This window comes from Parasteatoda tepidariorum, chromosome 2 (assembly GCF_982258835.1).
Source record: "Parasteatoda tepidariorum strain Cologne lab strain chromosome 2, Ptep-v5.0, whole genome shotgun sequence".
NCBI classification, from domain to species: domain Eukaryota; kingdom Metazoa; phylum Arthropoda; class Arachnida; order Araneae; family Theridiidae; genus Parasteatoda; species Parasteatoda tepidariorum.
In genome coordinates this window covers 131,193,691-131,211,668 of record NC_141756.1, presented here as the reverse complement: position 1 = coordinate 131,211,668, position 17,978 = coordinate 131,193,691, and the positions used below count along the sequence as shown (strand labels likewise).

The following is a 17,978-nucleotide window of genomic DNA, read 5'->3' as shown; positions in this document are numbered from 1 at the left end:
GCTATAGCTTTTTTCAGTTTCGTATAAATTATTGCGAAAAAAATGCTAACAGTTGAAGAAATTAGTTTCCTGTTGCAAAATCCGAGGCAACCACGCGTAATTCTAAATTTGCTTCGAGGTTAGAATGTGTAAGCAGCATAGAGTTTGCTAAAAGGGTTTTTCAATTTTGAAATTAGACTGTTCTGACCAGTCAATCATATGATTATCATTACGCTCTTTGAGCCTTACAAAAAATCATTTAAATAAATTTGGTTATGAGCTGCACGAAGTAGAAAACAAAAAATTTAGAAATCTGAAATATCTTCATAATTCCTTAATTATTTTTGACTGTGGGCAATTTAAGATAGTGTCTACTTTATCAGGTTGTGGTTTATTGCTATCCTTAGTTATTAATTATCCAAAAAATGAAATTTCTGACACTCCAAACAGACAGTTTGATACGTTCACTATTAAACAACATTCGTTTAATTTTGAAAAACGGCTGGGACACACATTTTGTGCTGCCAAGGTGCTTTTTAAAAAGTGCTTAAGCTTGCTTATTTTCGTTTTTCATTTTTTAAAAGTTTTAAAGGTGTTATTTCTCATTGGGAGTTTTTAAAAAGTGCTTAATTTTCCCTTTTCGAAAATGAGATTTTTTTTTCTTTAACGTGTCGATTTTCGCCACGTATTTTTCACTTTGTTCTATCCAACGTTTTCACAATTCATTCAACCACAATCTATTTCGGCCTACCGTCAGTCCATAGCGTATGAAAGCGCCAATCATTAGCGCCTGCTAATGAGGTGACCCGGGTTCGATCCCAGCAACAACTGGTTGATTCGAATTCCGTACTCGGCTTGCATCGACCATAGCGCTGACGTAAAATATCCTCAGTGGTAGACGAATTATAGATTCCCCTCGCCATCATTCTAAGCAGGGCAGGTTTTCGTGGTTTTCTTCTCCATGTAACGCAAATGCGGGTTAGTTCCATTAAAAAGTCCTCCACGAAGGCAAAATTTCTCCCAATACTTGATCCAGTAGTTCCCTTGTCTTCTGCATTGGGTTCAAAATGACAATGCTCCGGAGTTGAACATGAGTAGTCGTCAACCAAAAAAATTGGGTCGGCTGTTCAACGACGGCTATGAAATAAAAAATATGTGTCACTTGAAATTAATTTTATTTGAAAAGTATCAGTTTCGGTAGTTATGCCAAACAAAGAAACGTGACATCATTTTAGGTCAATCAACAGCCCGAGTGCTCTGAAAATAATTGGAATAGGTGACACGTAGCAATTAAAATTTTGTATCTTCTTAATGCTGAATTAATGTTCAATGACTGAGTTCCGCAGGTCAACATTTTTGAATTATTAGCTTTAAATAATTGTAATGGATCAAGTTACAAATTTCTAATCATTTTCGAGACGGGCGAGCAGCTCACGTCCAGACCTGAATCCACTAAAAAATTTTAATTCGTCTTTTTATCAAATACAAATAAGCGACACGAACATCATTCGGCATTTAGATCACTTGTCGCCGTCCCAGCGACAGCCGTTTTTTGCTCTCCTGGCTATTGTTGTAAGAACACGATGAACAATATTTCCTAACTTTTTGACAAAATTTCGAATGATAAAAAATGAATTTAGACGTTTTTTTTTTCCTCTTTTCCCTAGAGCTGGATCTATCTCTAAGAAAATTATTATATCTTGTTCGAGATCGATTGCGCAATCTCTCTCTAGAAAATCTTTCAAATTGCTGGCTAAGTGCTGTTATTTGCTGACGAAGTGTAATTACATCGATACCTGGTGTTACCTGGTATCGTTATCATCGATACGAAGTGTTGATATACCAGCTTCGATGTTGAAAAATCTTTTCGTGGATTTGCAGAGAGTGCGGGATTTGAACTCGTGGATTTATTTATTACACAAACGTTTAGTAAGGGATCCGTTCTAAATTTGGCTATTTTATCAGCTAGTTGAGCTAAATTTTCAAGTGGTGCTAAGCTAACGGAAAGATTTGTTGGCAAACTTTGTAGCCGTCAGGTTTTCAAAAAATGTTCATTTAAAGATGTACAGTGCACGCAAAAAAGACCACCCTGAATAACTTTTGATCTAATGATCGGATTTTCACGTTCTAGGACTCAATCTTCATGGTTCGATGAGGTGACCTCAAAAATGGTATTCAGTAAGTGCAGACGATATTTTTAGTTACGAAATCAGATACAAAAACGTACTTTCAATGAATAAACATACCTTGTTAATGACGGATTCAGATTTCTGACCCCCTAAATATCGACGCTATTTTTGTCATATGGTTCCAATAATTTGGTCAGGAGAGCGCTCCAAAGTTTGAACCCCTTAATGGTCCTTTTACTTTTAGCGTATTTCGCTATATCTCGAAAACTTTTTAAGCTAACTGAAATATTCTTTGAATACAATAATGAAATTCGTTTCCGTAGATATAGTGAAATCCGCAACAAGTAAAATTAGCATTAATTGGTCCATACTTTGGAGTGTTCTGATGACCAAACTATGGACCTCCTATATTTCGGGGATCAGAAATCCGAATCAGTCTGAAAAAAGGTTTGTTTATTCAAGGAAAGTACGTATTTATGTCCGATTTCGTAACTTAAAATATCGTCTGCACTTCTTAATTAGCATGTTAGAGGTCACCCCTCGAACGATCAAGATTAAGTCCTAGAATGTGAAGATCAATTATTACATAATTATTAAAATCAATTGTTACATTATTATCAAAAATTATTCAGTGTTGTCCGTTTTTTATTTGTCGTCCCCTAACTGCAATGCGGGAAGAAGTTTGCGAATTCGTTTATTTTCAGAGTCTGTAAATTGCGCAATACGACTTCCTTTAAGAGTATTATATTTATTAGCTGCTGGAAGATGAAACAAAATATCTGAAACTGTCGATTAAGTTTCTGGGTCAATATCTGCTATAATATTGCTATAGTTCGTTTGGTCGTTAGTAATTCCTGATAAATTCAAATTACTTAACAAACCAAAATTTGATATTATTCTTCCATGTTTAGTGGTAGTTTAAAAAGTATACGTGCATATAGAGATTCAGTAAGATTCTGCTCAATTTTTAATTTTAAGCAAATTAAACTGAATTCATGTACTAACGTAATTTTGACATGTATTCTAAGTTTAGAATTAAATTTATATTAAAATTTATACTAATAACGAAAAACCTAATTTATAAGGGGAACAAATTGCATAATTAAACCAAACGAATGACCATAATAACCAATTTGAAACGTCACTCGCGTAGTAAACAATGCAAAAATTCAAGTAATATAATCTAATAATTTTTCCAAGAAGGTTTCTTTCAGCGTGCTGCGATGAACGCGGTCACCACTGGAGAGAATATAAAAGGATAAATTTTCTCAGAACAATTTATTCAAAATATTAGTATAACTTTATCAAAGGAATAAACATTTTTAACAAACATTTTGCCGCCGTTATGTGACGAAGGTAAGACTTCCCTTAGACTGAGGATGTTTATCACAGGGTTATCTTTTCTTCAAAATCTTTATTAATGTGCCGCTATGGCTCTGGGGATAGAACGTTCGCACTCCAGTAAGGTGAACCGAGTTCGAATCCAAGTCACGGCTGGGCAATATGAATTCCGGATTGCACAGGGCTTATGGATCATGGGTTAGAGTCCCCTTGCCGTCAGGCTAACAGTAGAACGTGGTCTTCCTCTCCATGTAACGTAAATGTTGATTAGTTCCGTTGAAAAGTACAAATTTCTCCAGGAGCTCCCTTATCTTCTGGATTAGGTTCGAAATTAGAGGGCTACGGAGTTGAACATTAGTTGTCGTAATTTCAAAATTGGGTCGGTTGTTCAACGATGGTTATAAAATAAAATAAAACTTTTTCTCGCCAAGCTTGCGGGAGTGAAAAATATTAGTGAGAAACTGGTTAAAACTGGCGAGAGTGGCGAGTACATCAAAGGAATATGTAAATAAATTAAGAAACAATATTTTCTTCTGAGCTTAAAAGTAGCTAATGTAACTTTTAAATTATAAATTTTCATTATTCATATCATATGTAATTTTCATAAAGTACTCAATGCAGTGTATAAAATAATTTGATGTTTAATTAGCACTAAATATATTTCTTCGGCAATAAATATATTTCTTCAGCAATAAATATCTATCTATATTATATAAAACGCTAATACGTACGTATGTATCAATAAAACCGATGATATTTCTTTTCTCGCGCTGGCAACAGTTTTCATTTTTAATTGATTGGATTCGGCGCGCAAGAGCACGTAGTGAGCATATCATATGTCTAATCGGGTGAATTCTCACCGAATTATCTTCATCGAAGCCGATGCTTTACATCCGGCGTTCAGTACTATTTCATATTGTTTTACAACACATGGTTTTAGCCCTCTGGTGGGAAAAGCTTTAAAACAAAGCTTACAAAAGTTACTTTTCTCAACAACTGAAATTTAGAATAGTGTGATTAAGAAAAAAATGTGAACTGTTTGCAATTTCAAATTAATATTGAAATTTACAGGTTTAGAATTTTCTACAGTTAAAGTTTTCGGAACTTCAGTGTTCAAAAAAGTATACTAAAGCTAGACGTTAAGAACGTATGCAGTGCGCGAGCAAAGCGAGAATCGGATTGCGAAGCAATCCGAAATGATCTGCGAAAGCAGTTCCGGGGGTTGGCGAGCGCCAGCGAGCAGGGGGCGAAGCCTCCTAGTATTTCATTATTTTATGCGCATTTAATTTTATCTATATTTATTCAAATAAAAGTAATTTTAAAATTTATTAAATGTGTAGTTATCCACTTGTAAATAAGGAATAAAGACTTGTTCTACCAAGAAGAGTTTGTATTTAAAGAATTGTATTAGAAGAGTTTGTATTGTCTAAATTAATTTACTTTTCATTCGACAAGTTGGTTCTCTGTCTTTGCCATTCATTATTGCTTTGAGTTTGATTTTTAAAAAAATAACTGATTACACTTATTTATTCAATAATTAGTTTGCAGTGAATAAATAATAAACTTTTTTATTATTAGTAATATTAAGAATTTTAGTTGCAGTACTAAATAATATTAAAAATTATTTTTACATTTAGTCAGACCTGTGTGTGTGATCTAACAATTTTAAAAAATGAAAAATTATAATTCGAATAAAAATAAGTCCTATGCCATGCTGAAATGCCTCAATGTTTCGCTTTGGACTGCTAAGACCCTAAGTACGTCCCTGATTGTCGTAATATGTAGAAAATATTGGAGCTTTAAATACCATGTAAAATGGTCTAAAAATTATTTAAACGATATAGATTTACGTAACGCGATGTTAGAAGAGGCAACTGGTACTAACATGACATCAAAATGTCGGAATTAAAACTTAACCATGGCTGAAAAAAACTAGCTGACAAAATAAATTTCAAACAGTAATGGATTTCACGTACACTGATAATAAAAAACGTACATGGTACACTGATAAAAAAAAAGCGATTACCTAAATATGATATTTTGAGTGTGAAAACCCGGATGGAAGGATATTATCTATAAAAAGGTTATAAAAGCAACAGAAAAACGATGTGGTTTTTCCATTAAATTGTCATTCATTGAGCTTGTAAAGTTATAAATTAAATTCATAGTATGCGCGTTATAATATCTTGGTCAAAGTATTGGAATTTGAAAAACATGAGGAAGTTTGTCTGCAGACGGAACCCAATTTTTTCCAACCCCCATAGAGAGTAGTAGCATATCTTGAATTTTTAATTGTACTTTTTAGACTGCTGTTATTTTTTAACTATGGTTTTAATGAAGCAGCAATTTTTCTTATAGGAAAGAGCTATGATGTTAAATGACCTGTATAACGTAGTACAACAAAATACAGGTAAGATTATAATCTTTACGTCTTTTGTCCAAAAATTTAAATTTTCTAATATCTGTTTCTGTTTCATTTGCTGAATTTTTCTTTTTCAAAACTGCAACACGGACGAAAAACTACTATAAACATGAATTTTGGAGGGAGCCGTAATCTGAGAAATAAGGTTCCAGTAGTTTGGACAGAATTTGGACCCCCTTAATTTTACTTTTTGCGTATTTCATCGTATCTTGAACGTATCTATCAAACTTACGTATCTTTCACACGAAGCTTCACATGAGATTTATCCAGAAATAATTTCAAGCAAAATAAAACTTTTACCAAATATTTTTATCTTCATTTTAAATAATGCAATTTTAAATAGTGAAATATAAAATTTGAGCGAAATCGACCCAATAGTTTCTGAGAAATCAATTTTTAAATATAAGACTTTTTTTTCAAGCAGTACGACTTAAGCATTTTTAAAAATACCACTTTTTTAAAACTCAATTTCTTAGGAACTATTCGACCGATTTCCCCACATTTTCAATTTCACCATTTGAAATTGCATTATTTAAAATGATGCAAAAATTCTATACCTTACAATTCAAAATTTCTTCAACCATTTTTAAATAAAATAATTATTAAAAATTTTTGCATTGAATTATCTATGGATAAACAAATTTTATTATTTTGTGCAGAATCTTTTTTATTTTCGTTGGAAGTTCTTGAGATATAGTGGAATGCGCAAAGAGGTAATATTGAGAACGAGCAACCTGCATACGTAGGGTAATCGAGTAATGTTGATTATTTTAACTAGTCTATAACTGAAAACTTTCAAAAATCAACTGATCATGTTCAAAATTAATCAGGATTTATTAAAATCATGACTCAAAATTAGCTTAAATCGAAAATAACTTCACGTGACTCAAAAAGAGGCAAGATTAGGCCGTCAGAATCCACTTAATTCGTAAGCGGATTATGCCAAACCGAAACTTGTCTTACGGTAAAGTGATGCTGTTTACAGAGGTGTCTTATTCTATGCCTGTTTTTGACAAAACTGTGTTACATTTGTGATATATTGCAAACACAGAAGAATATTTGGTTTGAGAATTAATATTTTTTATTCAAAAATTACAATTTTGTTTTGTCATTTTGCGCTATAAGTAAACTGGTTAATACGTATACATACATAAGAACTTTTTTGAAATTCTTTCACGTCAAAGTTTGATCCTAAATGGTAAGTAGGAAATGGAAATATTTAAGATTTAGAATTTTAAGTAGGGCCAGGATAGACTGGTTGTTAGGACGTTGGGCAAGTGTTCAAGTGGTCGTGAGTTCCAGCACCGCAAGCAGAAGTAATGGTGACTAATGCACGTTAAATCTGTTCGGGTCACAAAGTCTTCTATGTTCCCAAAACAAATCATACCTCTGGAAGTGCTGAATTGGAGATTGATCGTTCTCTGGTTCAGGTCAAAATTACGACCTATGGATGAATAAATGCGTCCACCCTGTAATTGGGGTGTGATGTATGTGTGTGATTGAATTTGTATGTTTGGCCATAAATGGCGTCACTGAAGCACAAGAAACACACCTCTGCCTAAAATTCGCTTAGTTTCACCAAGCAAGCCTGTTGGTATTAGCCAGTAGCATTAGAAACAACTACAACAGAATTTCATGTTTTTTTTACTGGCGATGCAAATAATACTTAAAACTTTATTTATTTTTGCTTATCTTTTTTTTTATCCCTTCTTCCTGAAAAACTACAAAAAATAAATACTTATACATTTATACATATATGAATTTTCTTGTGTATAATATTGAGTTTATTCAGGGCAATAAACTAAACACGAATGTTGTAGTTTTAAATTTTTTACTATTATTAGCTAAAATATGTTAGCAAAATGTGTTTTGCAAAATAAAATTCGCGCAAAGTTTTTTTTAAAAATAAATATAAAAATACAATAGCAATTTTTTATCTGTGTTTATATCATAGATAGTTTAAAGAATTTAAAGTGCGACGTAAAAAAAGTACTACGTCTTGTGGAATTAAAATAAAGAATGATTTTTAAATTTTCCTTTTTTAAAATTTGAATATTGTTAAAATTGCAAATTTTGTTTTAAAATTTGCTAAATTATTCACAAAGAATATATTATTGAAATTGCTTTTGTAAAATTTCTAAAATTATGTAAAGATTTTTTCCTGTTGAAGAATTTTTTATGCTTACATGATTGTTACTGATATTGTTTAAATGGAATTTAAGCAACTATACCTTTAGTGTAAATCAATTCCAATAACTTAAAATAAATTGACATTTGACAAAAAAATTGACTTTTAATAGAAAATATTTCATTTACCAACCAATATTCGAAATGCACCGTAAAATTGGGTATTAGTATATCACACTCGTTTCAAAAATGTTATACCAATTTACTTTAATACCAAAATAAATTGAATGAAGTAAAAGTATCGAAACAAATAATTTAATACAAATTTTAAAAAATGCTTTTAAAAAAACCCACAAGCAATACTTCTTTATGGTTATTTTTTTATACATATTCTACAAAATTAGTAATTTATTCTTATAACCGTCATTGTAAAGTTGACCCAATTTTGGGTTTACGACTACTAATATTCAACTCCGTAGCCTTGTAATATTGAACCCAATCCAGAAGACAAGGGAACTCCTTGATCTAGTATTGGAAAGACCTCTTGATGAAAGACCTCTTGATGAAACTAACCCGCATTTGCGTTACATGGAGCGGAAAACCACGGAAGCCCTTCAAGATCCCTTGAACCCATTATCCGTCTACCACTAAGGATATTTTTACGTCAGCACTGCTGTCGGTGCAAGCCGGGTGCGGAATTCAACCAGCCACTTCATTTGAGGGTGAACGCTCTATCCCCTGAACCACCTATCCCCTGCAGCATTTAATATTCACAGTTTTTTACGTAAAAAGAAACCAATTTTGTATTTAAGCAGCACTAAGCTTAAATCGATTCTAACACGCGTATGTCTTACATTAAATTAATTGATATTGGCAATTTAATAAGGAATAACGGAATCTTAGTTTTAGACTTAATTATTGAATGATAATTCTAATTACTATTGGAAATATTTAACAGAAAATAGTTTATTTACTATTTATTATATGATATATAACATGAATTAAATAACTGCATTTGCACCATAAATGGAGAAACACCAACTTCGAGCAAAAACATGATTTATTTTAATAACGCATAGGATAGCAGTTAATCTAAAACTTCTAAAACAATGCTAATTTAATGGAATTTAAAAATCAACCTTGAATTAAATTCAAGTGACACTAAGACTAAAAATAAACTAACTTCAAAAGATCGACATACTTTAAAACTAATAAAGGAAACCCTCTTCACCTCATAAATAGAAATATATTTAACATATAGCAGCGATTTCAATTTCATTTCGTTCCTACATAACTATATTTTATTTTAATTTATAACCGTCGTTGAACAGCAGACCCAATTTTATGGGTTTCCGACTAGTAATGTTCAACTCCATAGCCTTGTAATTTTGAACCCAATCCAGAAGACAAGGGAACTCCTGGATCGAGTATTGGGAGAAATTTTCCTTCGTGGAGGACTTTGCGTAACTATATTGTTGTTGTCGTAGCCATTAAGGCAGTGGGGGAGCGACTGTTCTTGTTTTCCAGTTTCATCATCTGTGGCCACGAATTCGACTTCTGCCACACCCGTTTATAGAGCGGACCTATTCATGCATCCATTCATTCATCCACATACAGAAATTTTGACCTGAACCATAGAACGATCAATATCCAATCCAGTACCCTAGAGGCATAATTTGTTAAAGGAACTGGAAGGACTTTGTGATACGACATATTTAACGTGCACTGGTCATCACATAACTATACAAATTCGTTGTTATACTAATCAATTAAAAATAAAAAAAATTGAATATATATTCTGAATTAATAAATAAATTTTTTAATACTTAGTAATATTTATGCATAGAAAAAGTAGAATCTTTTTTTTTTTAGAATAATATCGGAAGTATTATGATTATAAAAAAACTATAATAATAAACCACTTTGTTCATATTTTTAACGTTATTATGAGTCACATCTGAGCTGATTTCTTACACAATTTTGACTCATTTAATGCAGTGTTAGAAGTTTAAAAAACTTTATTTAGATGGAGATTTCTCAGAAAGCGCCCAAGAAATGATAAATGATTAGTTAACTAAAAAATAAATTGACTAGCGCTGAAAAAGAAAGACAAAATTTTTTCTACTTTCACTTTTAAAACTCTTGTTTTGTTCCAAAACGTTTAGATTAAGGGAAATTTCGGGGATGTAATAGCTTCCTTTGGATGTTTCTGCATTTTACATTAATGGTTTACCATAGTAGGAATAGTGTGATTTGGCTCAGATTTATCTAGTAATAAAAAAGCCATGTATTTATATATAAAAAATGTGTTTTGTATTGCTCCCACTATTTAACTAGGGATTCTGAAATTTAATCAAAATTCATTCAAGCAGGGAAATTTAGAAATAATGATTTGTTCAAAAACATTTAGACTAATAGGAATTTCGGGAGTTTTCTTAATGAGTATATTTCTAAAAGAATATTACCTATTAACTTCAGAAAATAATATTTTAATTGGATTCTTAAATACTTATGTCTCTTTGTGTGACTCTGTCTTAAAAATTAATAGGAGAAATCTATTTTACGCTTTTATAAATATATATATACGTAAGTTATTTTTCTTATTAATTTATTTTAAAATAATTAATGAATTTTGAGTTTTAAAGTATACAAATCATTTTACAAATTAACTTTATTTTAAAGTAATTTCAAATGAAAAAAAAATGGAATAAAATCGGTCGAATAGTTTCTGCAAAATCCAATCTTTAAAAATGCTTCGTTGAAATTTTTAAAATTTTGTATTTAACCATTTAAAATTAAATACTTCAAAATTATGTATAAATCAGTATACCTTGAAATTAAGACATTTTTAAACTGCTATTAAACAATATAATAAAAAAATAATTAAAATTATTCTTTACATGTAATTATTTTCGGATAAATGAGTTTTATATTTATGTGCAAAAATGTGCAATATGCAATAAATATTTTTTAATATCACTATGACGTATATTTTTCACTAATTTTATTTTTTTGCTACTATCAGGGATTCTTAAGAACCCCAAAAATTAATTGTAATTCAATTGGAGTGAACAATTTCTGTTGGGAAATTTTTAAACTATTAAAGTTTTTTTAAACATAAAATGGTTATAGACAAATGAAATTTTTTGAAAATGTATAATTATTACTTTTTAGATTTATTATTATGATGGATTAAAGTTGCAAGTCAGTGAATAAAAAATTAAAAAAAAAAACAATTTTCATAAGAAAACAAGCTTTTAGCAAATGGTTTATTCATTGATTTGGTGAATAGTGTCTATACGCACCATTTTATTTCTTAAATAAAATATAATTAAGACATCCTAATAAATGTAGTGTAAGCATTCGACAGATTCCCTTAATTTTTAAACAGAAGACTTTTTCAAGCAATACGCATTTTTAAAAACATTCTCAGGAACTATTCGACTGATTTCCTTAAATTTTGTATTTCGCCATTTTAAATTGCATTTTTTATAACGATGCTAAAAATGTAAACCTTACAATTCATTCATTACATTTTATTCAAAAATTACAATTTTATGTCATTTTGCATTGTAAACTGGTTTATACATATGAAACATCTATACTATCTATAAGAACTTTTTTGAAATTTTTTTCACATAAAGGTTTGGTCCCTAAGAGGAAATAGAAATATATAAGATTTAGAATTTTAAGTAGGGCCTGGATAGCCTGGTAAATAATGCTTTGGTTCCATGTCCAAGAGGTCGTGAGTTCTATCACCGCCGGTCGAAGTAAATGATGAGTGGTGCACATTAATTCTGTCGGGTCACAAAGTCTTCTATGTTCGCAAAACAAATCATACATCTGGGGTATTGAATTAGAGATTGATTGTTCTCGGGTTCAGGTTAAAATTACGATCTGTGAATGAATAAGTGGATATATGAATGTGTCCGCCCTGTTAATAGGCTGTGACGTGTGTGTCATTGAATTCACATTTTTGGTCAGAGATGGCGTCACTGAAGCACTTCTTCCATACATAAGCTTAGTTACACTAAGCAGGCTTGCTGATATTGGCAAGTGGCATTAGAATCATATAGCAGCCATTATTTATCATATAGTATTATTAATAATGTAGCCATTATTTATGATTATTTATCACAGAGCAGGCATTTCAATTTCGTTTTTATACATAGCTATTATTTTTGTTATTGTCGTAGCCATTAAGGCACTGGGGGTGTGATAATTCTTGTTTTCCAGTTTCGTCATCTATTGCCAAGAATTCGACAACTGCCACACCCATACATCACACCCACTTATAGAGCGAACCCATTCATACATCCTTCCATTCAATCATTCATCCGTAATTTTGACCTGAACCAAAAAACGATCAATCTCCAATCCAGTACCTCAGAGGCATAATTTGTTATCGGACCATGAAGAACTTTGTCACCCAACAGATTTAGCGTGCACTAGTCACCACATAACTATACTAATTCATTGTTACACTAATTATTTAAAAGTAAATTTATTTAACGAAAAAAAAGTTTATATTCTGATTTAATAAATGAAATTTTAATACTTAGTAATTTTAATGCTTACAAAAGTGGAATTCGTATCTTTTTATTACAGAATAATATCGGAAGTTTTATAATTATAAAAATAATAATAATAATAAAGCACTTTGTTCATATATTTTTCGTTATTATAGGTCGTATCTGAGCCGATTTGTGTCGGAGTTTTGATTAATTTAATCCAGTGTTAGAACTTTTAAGTCCATTATTTAAATAAAGCTGTACTCAGAAAGCGCCCCAAAAAACATAAGTGATTGGTTAGCTAAAATATAAAGTGACTAGTGCTGAGAAGAAAGATATAAATTATTCTATTTTCGCTTTTAAGAGGTATTTTGGAATTCATATTTGCCCTGAAAAAAATTTACTTATCTTAACCCCTTGTCCGAATCCAATTCGAGCAGTTACTACACGTAGTTTGTGATGCCAGACTTCGGGCAGGAAAAAAATTAACGTTTCGATTTTGCGAAGCCCGAGCTGAGTTCGTTTCTACTTTAGGATAACATAATTCACTATTTTCCCATTAGTGGTCGCAGTTTTTTACCGATTACGACTTCAGTCGAGAGAGGGAAATGTGGGTGGAGGTTTTGGGATATACCATACTGTAAAATATTTTTAAAATTAAGGTATTGAAAATCATATTGTTGTGTTTTTATATTATACTAACTGACCCGGCAAACGTTGTTTTGCCATAGGAATTATTTCAAGAGTATGAAAATATATCTTATTTATTGTAAGTGTGTGCGTATGTGGTATATGAGTGGAAGAGGCATGATGGACCGCTGTGAACGATGACGAAATGTGAAAATAACAAAACACCAAATAATATTTTTTTAAATTTATGTTAACTTTTTCTTACAAATAATATATGCAACGAATTCCGAAAATATTAGTCAACAATATTAATCTCTTAGTGCAATGGAGTACAGCATTTTTTGTCATTCCATCTTTAGCTAACACAAATAAACTGAATGGTTTGCCCACTCGAGAGCATGCCACGTATGAAAAACATGGTGTGCTCAAATCTAAGACACAAACAGACGTTGCTTGGCCTTGTCATTGCAAATGCCAATCTAATGGGGAACTGAATGCGTTTAAATTGAACTGGCACATCTGTGGGTACAATAGGGATTCTTGGAAGTAATATACTTTCACCCCGGAATTTGTCATTTAAAATAATGACTTCGATAACGTTGTTCATTAATTTTTTAACGACTAATCGCATGTCGTTGCTAAGCCGTGGTGGGTTCAAATTACGAAGCAAAATAACCCAACTTTGAGTACTATATTATGCGGTGGTATTCCTGGTAAATCCAATGAGTTTAAAAACTCTTTTGGAAAATTTGCAGCTCCAATGGGATTGCAAACTGCATCAACAGATTTATCTGCCACCAAGTTACCTGGCAATAACTGTTGTATCTTCAGACTCAATTCGTTGACGTCCACATTTTTTGCTGCTAAAATCGCCCTTTCTGCCAGCCACTCAAGATAAATGTATTGTGTGTGTACATCGGGAAATATTAGGTTAATTAGAGCATCTTGTGAATCAATGATTGTGCAGAAATCGTCCGGTAATTTTATGCATCCAGTCTCATCCTTAGTAACTTTTCCATCACCGATATCTAACAATTGTTTTGAGAATGTTTCAGCAGATGGATCTTGAAGAATTTGGACGCGTATATTTACTTTTAGTTGAACTTTTTCAACATTACGCCACAGTAGAGATGATTTCACGCGAGCATTGATCTGATCATCGCACGTTTAACGCGGAAAGACGGGGGGGGGTGTCTGAAATCACCCGAAAGGAATAACAGAGCGCCGCCAAATAATTTGTCATTGGTTTTTTGTATCTTTCAATGTCCTGTTCAACACCTCAAGCGAATGTTTGTGTGCCATAGTGCATTCATCCCAGATGATAATTTTTCAGTGTTTCCACACTGTGGCCATAGACGATTGCTTTTTTATGTTGCACACTGCATCTGGGTTGTTTTGAATACTTAGTGGCAACTTAAATACTGAATGAGCTGTTCTGCCTCCATCCAATGAAGTTGCCACAATGCCAGATGATGCAACGGCCAACGCGATGCCATTACTTGATCGTATTTCAGCGAGAATTAGCGAAATAATAAATGTTTTGCCAGTTCCACCTGGTGCATCCAAAAAAAATTCACCTTGTCCTGCCGAAACTGCGAGCATAATGCGGTCATAAATGTTCCTTTGTTCCTCATTCATTAGTGGAACATTGCGAGTAACAATCGCTGCTATTTCTATCGTATTGTATTGAAGTTCGCGATTCATGTCAGTGTTTAATATATCAGATGCACTTCGATTTGGCGGAGGCACACCGAAATGACTGAGTGGCAAGTTGGCAATAATAATGCAAAGATCCTCAATAGCAATCAGTGCTTCATTGTACATAGCATCGCTGAATGCTATCGTTAGAACGTTGCAACGTGTGCGATGTTGCTACCGTATATCATCTGTCGTCGAATTTTTGTGATTATCCCATAACGTTTCTATACGGGCAGGGAAGCATGTAGTTAATACTATAGCAAATAATAGACGAATTTGCTTTGCAGTACAGTTCAATGCTGCTTCAGCAAGCATACATTCCCACTGGTTGTCGTCTTCCAGCAAGCAGAGTGCAAAGCATGCATCTTTATACGTTGGATGCTGATGTCCATCGACTTTACGTATATCTTAAAATGACAATGAGCCGGTGACATTAACCAACAACAGTCGAAAATAAAAACACTCAGTCTGCCTTGGATTGACTGTAAATACTCTCTCCAAGGAGTTTGATTTAAATAAACAGGGACATGCATCAACCGGTGTGTCTTGCTTGCGGGGTGTCCATTTCTTTTGTTTGAGCCCATGTGAAATAGTGTGGTACTTCTGAGTAGAGTAATGTCCGTGCAAAGGCACCAAAAGCATCCGTACGATTACCCAATTCAAAAAATTTGGCGAGTGTAGTTTTTGGTGGATTTATAGCTCGGTCAATCACTGTCTCGTTTGTGAAATCTACGCTCTGACCGTTTTCAAGATGGACAGCTAAATGAATAACGGTTGGATCTCGTTCATGAATTGGGAAACCAAAGATACGCCAAACAGCTTCATTGGAGCTGATGTACCGGCCTATTTGGTACAGCGTTATTTCGTCGTTGTTATTCACTGGAAGAGCAGTTACATTGGTATTTTCAACTCGAAATACTGCTATATCACTGCCCTTATTCACATACTTACAAATATATTTGATACTCTTCTTTTAAGGGCGAGCATGAGTATTAGAGTTTAATATGACTTGTTGCAACGTGCGTGAATATTGTTTTTGATTTGTTTCTATGTCTAGTTTCGATCCGAATACGATTAAATAAAGATATATTTAAAATATACGTTAAATCTGTCCAAAAAATGAAAAAAAATTAGTCATAAACCTATTCTCAGACCTATTGAATATACATATAAAATTTCATCAAAATCGGTCAAGCCGTTTCGGAGGAGTTTAAACACTAAAACTGTGACAAGAGATTTTTATATATATAGATTTAGATTCAAAATTTTGTTTCATTTGTTTTAATTGATTTGTTTAATTGTTTTAACTGAATAAGACTAGTGCTAACGTCTAATTGGACGTCTACTAGTAACGAAGAATATATATATTTACATATAAGTTATTTTTATTAGTAATTTATTTAAAAATAATTAAATTCTAAGTTGTGAAGTGCACAAATCATGTTATTTTAAAGTAATTTAAAATGGAAAAAAAATCGTGAAATCCGCGAAACAGCTTTTGAGAAATCCAATTTTTAAAAATGTTTAGTTGAATTTTATTTCGCGATAATTTCTCAACCGATTGCATTTAAATTTTGTATTTCACCATTTCAAATTTACTTTAAAATATGTAAAAATTTGCATACCCCTGCATTTCAAATATTTTTAAACTGCTATTAATTAATGTAATAAAAAATAATTAAATTTATTCTTTATGTGTATCTATTTTCGGATAAAGCAGTTTTATATTTATGTGCAATATGTTTAAAATATTTTCGAGATTTAATGAGTTATGCTAAGAAGTGAATTTATATTTATGAGTCTTAAATTTTGATCGCTCCCCCGCGAAATTATTAGGAGCAGAGTACGACTACACCATATTTTGGACGTCAAAAATTCAAATTTGTTTAAAAAAATACCTCTGCTCTACTTAAAAATACTACGTTAGGTATGAAAGTATACGTTTTCGCACCTGATTTTGTAATTTAAAATATCGGGTTCTCTATATAATCAGCTTATTTAAAGGTAGGCTTTCGAACTATTAAGATTGAATCTTTGAAGGCGAATAACCGATCATTAAATCAAGAGTTATTAAAGGAGTTCATTTTTTTGTGCACTGCTCACAGTATAGAGGTGCCTGTGATAATGATGTTATTTTAAATAACCCAGTCAGAATTATGAACGCCTCTGTAGTACTAAAGAAAAAGGTTTTAATTCATATTAAAAACCTTTCATTAATATGAATCTGATCTATATGAATCCTTTGATTAATATGAATCTGATTAATATATATCCCACGATCAATACGAATCCTTTGATTAATATGAATCCCTTCATTAATATTACAACAAATCTAGATATTTTAGTTTCAATATCTTATGAAATTATTACCGATTCAAAAACAACGGTATTTTTATATTTATCATAAATTATTTATTTTTCGTGTATATCTTTAAGTGAAAATTTAATATTATATTTGATAGGGACCTATTTTATTGGTAAAAAAGTTTTAAGTACTAAGGCCAGTTCATTCCAAAGTCCTTCTTATTTGCCTTAATTCGCTTTTCAATTTTTTTTATCACTTTTAATCGTTTTAATTTTGTTTTTACTCTTATCTAAAATTTCGTGTGGTCTACTTTCAGATTTACTTTATTTTAACCCATTTTCGGCCAAAGTTGAGCAGACGCACCATTTCAATAAATATTTTTTTATTAACATTGTGACGTATATTTTTCACTAATTTTATTTTTCTGCAATTGCCAAGGGTTCTTAGGACACACAAAAATTAACAGTAATTCAATTGGAGTAAACACTTTCTGCTGAGAAAATTTTTTATGCTATTGAAGTTTTCGTTTAACTTAAAACGTTAAATGACAAATGAAATTTTTTGAAAATGTATAATTATTCCATTTGAGATTTATCATTATGCTTTTATGATGGATTAAAGTTGCAAATAGAATTTCTATGCTTGGCCTAAAATAAAGGAATAGAATGTGGTGTTTGTGGTAGGATAAGAAGAAATGTTTCATTCAATTACAAGAAATCTTCATTTGTTAAATAATCACACAAGTAAACTCTTAATGCATACTTTTCCATTTATTTCAAAAACAAATTGTCACAATTGGGGAAGCATAATTCTTTTTTGGCAATGTATTTTTTCTA

The 17,978-nt window shown here is 31.7% G+C and overlaps 1 protein-coding gene across 2 annotated transcripts in view; it reads left to right on the top strand.

Moving 5' to 3' along the window:
• The window catches only part of LOC147816233 (histone deacetylase 9-like), a 163,336-nt gene that overhangs the window by 100,945 nt on the left and 44,413 nt on the right, over positions 1–17,978 (top strand). For both annotated transcript variants that reach the window (XR_015431892.1, XR_015431893.1), the window contains exon 10: positions 5,808–5,859. The gene's annotated coding sequence lies outside the window, so the exon portion shown is untranslated. The remainder of the gene's footprint in view (positions 1–5,807; positions 5,860–17,978) is intronic.